Raw genomic sequence first — 7,169 nt, 5'->3', positions numbered from 1 at the left:
TATTATTTAAATGGAGAAAAATTGCAAAGTGCTGCAGTACAGTGGGACCAGGGGGTACTTGTGCATGAAACACAAAAGGATAGTATGCAGGTACAGCAAGTGATCAGGAAGGCCAAAGGTATCTTGGCCTTTATTGCAAAAGGGATGGAGTATAAAAGCAGGGAAATCTTGCTACAGTTGTACAGGCCACACCTGGAATACTGCGTGCAGTTTTGGTTTCCATATTTACGAAAGGATATACTTGCTTTGGAGGCAGTTCAGAGAAGGTTCACTAGGTTGATTCCGGGGATGAGGGGGTTGATGTATGAGGAAAGGTTGAGTAAGTTGGGCCTCTACTCATTGGAATTCAGAAGAATGAGATGTGATCTTATCGAAACGTATAAGATTATGAGGGGGCTTGACAGGGTGGATGCAGAGAGGATGTTTCCACCGATAGGGGAGACTAGAAGTAGAGGGCATGATCTTAGAATAAGGGGCTGCCCATTTAAAACTGAGATGAGGAGAAACTTCTTCTCTCAGAGGGTTGTAAATCTGTGGAATTCGCTTCCTCAGAGAGCTGTGGAGGCTGGGTCATTAAATAAATTTAAAACAGAAATTGACAGTTTCTTAACCGGTAAGGGATAAGGGGTTATGGGGAGCGGGTAGGGAAATGGAGCTGAGTCCATGATCGGATCAGCCATGATTGTATTAAATGGCGGAGCAGGCTCGAGGGGCCGTATGGCCTACTCCTGCTCCTATTTTTTATGTTCTTATGACAGCAAGACCCTCCTCCAATGCGATTCCATGGGTTGCCTCTGTTATGGAACAAAGTTAAGCAGCACACAGCAAACCTCCATCACACGGGACATTTTTTACAGGCCCTATTGCAAGAAGCCAGACTTGGGGATCTGAATCACTATTTGAGGGCTCTGCTAAGAGCAGCTGAAGATCCCTTTAAATCGAGCTTGAGATGGCCGCCACAGCACTGGTGTGACCCATGGTTTGTGGGTGGGAGGGGGCAGTGGCATTGCTCAGGCGGTAAGGTCCGCAAATGGGACTGGCCTTGTAATAATGTTGTGCAATCCCAATTTGAATGTATTTAGGAAATTCCTACCTGTTTCCACCTCTCTATCTCCTTTAAGATGCTCCTTAAAACCTACCTCTCATCTGCCCTAATATCTCCTTATGTGGCTCAGTGCAAAATGTCATTTTATAACGTTCCTGTAAAATGCCTTAGGACGTTTTACTATGTTAAATGCACTATATAAATGTGTAAGTTGTTGCTGTTGACCTTAAACCTAGACCACCCTATCTATGCCTGTTTCAGTGATTCTGGTGGACACTATTTGAAAAAGAGTAGGGAGTTCGCCTGGTGTCCTTGCCAACATTTCTCTCATCAAACACCATCAACAACAACCTTTATTTATATAGCGCCTTTAATGTAGTAAAACATCCCAAGGCACTTCATAGGAGTGTTTTAAGATATCGAACCACATAAGAAGAAATTACAGCAGATGACCAAAAGCTTGGTCAAAGAGGTAGGTTTTAAGAATCATCTTAAAGGAGGAAAGAGAGGTAGAGAGGCGGGGAGGTTTAGGGAGGGAGTTCCAGAGCTTAAGGCCCAGGCAGATGGAGGCACGGCCACCGATGGTTGAGTGATTATAATCAGGGATTCTCAAGAGGGCAGAATTTGAGGAGCGCAGACATCTCGGGAAGTTGTGGGGCTGGAGGTGACTACAGAGATAGGGAGGGGGCGATTCCATGGAGGGATTTGTAAACAAGAGTGAGAATTTTAAAATCGAGGTGTTGCTTAACCGGGAGCCAATGTAGGTCAGCGAGCACCGGGGTGATGTGTCTGTGGGATTTGGTGCGAGTTAGGACATGGGCTGCTGAGTTTTGGGTGACTTCAGTTTATGTCGGGTAGAATGTGGGAGGCCATCCAGGAGTGCATTGGAATAGTCAAGTCTAGAGGTAACAAAGGCATGGATGAGGGTTTCAGCAGTGGATGAGCTGAGGCAGGGGCGGAGACGGGCGATGTTACTGTCATGTATGTACATTCTGTTTGTAGCCACCAGATAGCGTCATTGTTGGAGGCCACTGAGCAGTATACACATGGTGTTGCTCAGGTATAAAAGGCCAGCCATTTTGAGAGTCAGCCACTTTGGGCCTAAATAAAGCAGAGCCAAGGTTGTACTTTGCTTAGTTAAACAGTACTCAGTTTGAACCTTAATTGCACACGTAACATTTGGCAACGAGAATACAAGAGGGTCGACGATGCAGGTCGGTGCCGGGCCGTGTTCCTCACTGTGTGTGGTTCAAAGATCTACGGTCTGATAAAGAATCTACTCATGCCTAGTGATCCAATAGAGAAAACGTACGAGGAGTTGTGTACATTGGTACGGGAGCACTTTAAGCCAGATGACGGCATCATCATCTCGAGGTACAGGTTTTATACACACATTCGATCGGAGGGCCAGAGCGAGGCGGACGTTGCCGACCTGAGAAGTCTAGCGGGACCGTGCAAGTTCGGGACGGTGTTGTCAGACATGCTGCGGGACTTCTTTGTTATTGGTATCAACCACGAGGTGATCCTGCGCAAACTTCTGGCGGTGGAGGAGTTGGATTTAAAAAGAGCCATCCAGATCGCTCAATCATGTATGATGACGGCCAGGAGTCTAAAGCAAATAGCGGTGAAGAACCGAACCTCGGCAAGTACTGGAAATGCGATTGATTCAGCATTCGGCAGAGCGGCTCATGGCAGGGCCTATCCGACTGCGTTCGCGAAATCTGTGGCTGCCCAAAGTCTGCCAGCGGGAACGTATCCGACTTCTCCGTGTTGGCGTTGTGGGGGAAATCATCGGCACCAGCAGTGCCGATTTAAGCAATATAGTTGCAAAGGCTGTCTGAGAGTGGGGCATCTCCAGCGCAAGTATCCACAGATGAGCAAGTGTGCTGCAACACACCACGTGGAGGATGAGAGTCAGACTAGCACGGATCCGGATATACAATCCGAGATGCCAGATGAGGAAAAATATGGACTGTACTCCTTCATAACCAAGAGTAAACCAATTTTGATTAAAGGGATACTGGTATCGATGGAACTGGACACGGGGGCAAGTCAATCGATCATGAACGAGAGGGCATTTTATAAGCTGTGGAATACTAAGACTGTGAGGCCCAGGCTGAGTCCTGTTAACGCCAAGCTGCGCACTTACACCAAACAACTGATAACGGTGATTGGCAGTGCACAAATTAACGTGTCATTTAACGAGTGCGGTTCACGAGTTACCGCTGTGGATTGTTCCAAGCAATGGCCCAACGCTGCTCGAAAATCAGATGCGACTGAAACGACATAAAGGCATTGTCATCGGAGGAAGATACATGTGCCCAAGTATTGAGCAAGTTCCCCTCGCTGTTTGAACCGGGTATCAGCAACTTCACGGGAGCCAAGGTGCAGATCCTCGTGGACTCAGATGCAAGACCCGTCCATCATAAAGCTCGGGCAGTGCTGTATATGATGAGGGAGAAGGTCGAAATTGAACTGGACAGACTCCAGGTGAAGGGATCATATCACTGGTCACATTTAATGAATGGGCCAGCCCCATTGTTCCTGTGCTGAAAAGTGATGGCACAGTCAGAATCTGTGGAGACTACAAGGCTACGATCAACAGGGTTTCGAAACAGGATCAGTACCCGTTACCGAAGGCTGATGACTTGTTTGTGACGCTAGCCGGAGGGAAGTAATTCACAAAACTGGACTTGACGTCGGCCTATATGACACAGGAGTTGGTCGAGATGTCAAAGAGACTGCCGTGCTTTAACACGCACAAAGGACAGTTTATTTACCACAGATGCCCTTTCGGAATTCGCTCGGTTGCAGCAATATTCCAGAGGAATATGGAAAGTCTACTGAAGTCCGTTTCCAGAACCGTCGTGTTCCAAGATGACATCCTGATCATCGGTCGTGACTCCAAGGAACATCTGAACAAACTGGAAGAGGTTCTACTGCGTTTGGACAGAGTGGGACTCAGACTGAAACGCTCGAAGTGCATTTTCATGGCACCAGAGGTCGAATTCCTCGGGAGGAAAATCACCGCTGATGGCATCAGACCTACTGACATGAAAACCAAAGTCAGCAAGAATTCACCCAAGCCTCAGAATGTGAAGGAGCTGCGTTCGTTCCTGGGTCTACTCAACTACTTTGGTAACTTCCTATCTAAATTGAGCACCTTACTAGAACCACTTCACATGCTATTGGGAAAAGGTGACAACTGGGTGTGGGGTGCATTGTAAGACAGAGCTTTCGTGAAAGCCACCTATCTGTTTTGCTCGAACAAGCAGCTGGTACATTATGACCCATGTAAACGTTTAGTTTTGGCCTGTGACGCCACGTCATATAGAATTGGTTGCGTACTCCAACAAGCCAATGAGTCGGGGAAACTTCAATCTGTCGCGTATGCATCCAAAAGTTTGTCTAAAGCAGAAAGAGCCTACAGTATGGTAGGAAAAGAAGCTTTAGCGTGTGTGTACGGTGTTAAAAAGATGCATCAATATCTGTTCGGTCTGAGGTTCGAATTAGAGACCTATCACAAGCCGCTCATTTCAATGTTTTCCGAGAACAAAGGTATCAATACCAACGCTTCATCCCACATCGAATATGTCATTCGCCACAGACCTGGCACAGAGAAGTGTGATGATGCTTTGAGTCGGTTGCTGTTGCCCACACCAGAGGTGGAAACGCCACAACCGGCGGATCTAATGTTAATCATGGATGCTTTTGAGAGTGAAGGAACCCCTGTCACGGCTCAACAAGTTAAGACCTGGACCAGCCAGGACCCGATTTTATCGGTGGTAAAGAGTTGCATACTCAAAGGGGATTGGTCTGGCATATCTAAGCAAATTTGCGAGGAGGCCAAACCATACATTCGTTGCAAGGATGAACTGTCTATTCAAACAAATTGCATATTATGGGGCAATCACGTTGTAATGTCCAAGAAAGGGAGAGAGAAGTTTGTGCGTGAGTTAAACAGCACATATCCTGTTATAATGATGATGAAGGTCATCGGCAGGTCCCGTGTATGGTGGCCAGGAATTGATTCTGAGCTGGAAGCATGCATGCAACAGTGCAACACTTGCATGCAGCTCAGCAAAGCACCAGCGGAATCGCCTCTGAGTCTGTGGTCGTGGCCATCCAAACCTTTGTCCAGGATCCATGTAGAATTTGCAGGTCCCTTCCTGGGCAAGATGTTTTTAGTGGTGGTAGACGCTTATTCGAAGTGGATAGAATGCATAATCATGTCATCCAGCACATCCACAGCAATCATAGAGAATCTCAATGTCATGTTCGCGACACATGGTCTGCCTGATACAGTGATGAGCGACAATGGGTCGTGCTTCACCAATCAGGAGTTTCAGGAGTTTGTGAAACTTAATGGCATAAAACATGTAAGGTCAGCACCGTTCAAGCCTGCATCCAACGGGCAAGCTGAACATGCAATACAAATTATCAAGCAAAGCATGAGGAGAGTAATCCAAGGGTCACTGCATACTGCTGAGTTACAGGACAAGACCCCACACACTCACAGGGGTCTCACCTGCTGAACTCATGATGAAAAGAGGTCTTAAGACCAAGCTATCTCTGGTACACTCGGATTTAAATAATCATGTTGAATACAGATGACAAAGTCAACAAGGGTACCACAATCACGCAACAGTGTCATGCGAGATTTCTGTTAATGATCCTGTATATGTGTTGGACTATGGTCAGGGTCCCAAATGGATCGCTGGTACACTCATGGCCAAGGAGGGCAACAGAGTATTTGTTATTAAGCTCAAGAATGAGCAAACTTGCAGGAAACACATGGATCAGACAAAGCTGAGGCACACACACGAGCCAGAACAGTAGGACGAAGAAACCATCGACGACCAACCAACATACCAGCAGTCTTCAGAGGACTCAAGGGTCAGCAGTGAACCTGGAATTTCCATCATGGACCTGTTCAATAAAAATGGACTTGCAATTCCCGACATGGCCACTGCCATCCAGCCATCAGCCGCAACAGACCCCGCACACTCACCCAAAGTTGGAATTAAACTGAGACGGTCAACCCGGGAGCGCAAAGCACCGGACCGTCTCAACCTGTGAAAGACTGTGATAAGATCTCAGAGGGGGGAATTGTCATGTATGTACATTCTGTTTGTAGCCACCAGATGGCGTAATTGTTGGAGGCCACTGGGCAGCACACACATGGTGCTGCTCAGGTATAAAAGGCCAGCCATTTTGAGAGTCAGGCACTTTGAGCCTAAATAAAGCTGAGCCAAGGTTGTACCTTGCTTAGTTAAACAGTACTCAGTTTGAACCTTTATTGCATACATAACAGTTACGGAGATGGAAATAGACGGTTTAATTACGCTGCGGATATATAGCCGAAAGCTCATTTCAGGGTCAAATATGGCACCAAGGTTGTGAACAGTGTGGTTGAGCCTCAGGCAGAAACTAGGGAGAGGGATGGAATCTTCGGCAGTGGTTTTGCGCCGGCGCTGATGTTTTAAGCGTTTTGATGACGTCAATCGGCGTGCAATGCTGTGCTATCGCCGCGGTATCAGCGATATCGCCCAATTTATCACCCGCCCGGAAACCCACCCGAAAAAAATCAGTCGAACCCAGTGCTAATGGTGCCATCTTGAAAACGGAGCAGAAGTTCAGTGCATCAAAGGATTGGGAGAAGGAAGGCTGCTTTTTACACAGTGAAGTTTTATGTGATTATAGTTTGTTTTAACGGATATTTAAGGACATTTTAACAAATGGGGGCTATGCTATGTCAGCCATTATTCCTGGCTGCTTTTTTGAGGCAGATTTGAGCTGGAAGAAAGCTTATTGATGAGCATTTTGAGCGTAATCAAAGAGCTCGCAGACATATGGGGAGGAGGCCTTACCCCCCACCAATTTACCAGGAACAGCGCTCATACCTGCCAGGGACTGCCTATGATGATGATGAGCTCTCTGAGACACAGTGTATTAGAAGGTTGTGCTTCTGAAAAGAGGTGATCACAGAGATATGCCAGCTCATACAGGCAGACCTACAGCCTACCAGTGGCACTGCCCGTCGAGGTGAAGGTGACTGTGGCACTTGCCTTCTATGCCTCCGGCTCCTTTTAGGCAACAGCAGGGTACATATGCTTCATCTCGC

This window comes from Pristiophorus japonicus, chromosome 6, assembly GCF_044704955.1.
Source record: "Pristiophorus japonicus isolate sPriJap1 chromosome 6, sPriJap1.hap1, whole genome shotgun sequence".
Lineage (NCBI taxonomy): Eukaryota > Metazoa > Chordata > Chondrichthyes > Pristiophoridae > Pristiophorus > Pristiophorus japonicus.
This window is presented reverse-complemented; position numbering follows the sequence as displayed.